Source organism: Mobula birostris, chromosome 30 (assembly GCF_030028105.1).
Source record: "Mobula birostris isolate sMobBir1 chromosome 30, sMobBir1.hap1, whole genome shotgun sequence".
Lineage (NCBI taxonomy): Eukaryota > Metazoa > Chordata > Chondrichthyes > Myliobatiformes > Myliobatidae > Mobula > Mobula birostris.
The window spans coordinates 8,215,963-8,216,291 of record NC_092399.1 but is presented as its reverse complement, the minus strand read 5'-3'; positions in this window follow the sequence as shown (position 1 = coordinate 8,216,291).

Sequence of the window (329 nt, the reverse complement as noted above, 5' to 3'; positions counted from 1 at the left end):
ATTTAAGGTAATTGTGAATATTCGGGCTGGTTGTAGATGTTTAACAAATGGCATGGCATTAAATTTTTAAGGACCTGTGGTGATAAAATGTCTAATAACAAAGCAGAAATAGGTGTAGAAATTTTTGATGCCAAAATAACAAGTTATAGATCATCAATTGGCAATGTTTCTGGGTTACATTTCTTGCCTGGATAGAGGGAATACATTAAGGCAAATCATATATTCATAAAGGGTGGTAATACAAAAGCACTATGTAAATCTACATTTAGGTAAATAATTGTGATAGATTAACGTTTTCAAGAATCAAAACAATGAAACAAAAAATCAGA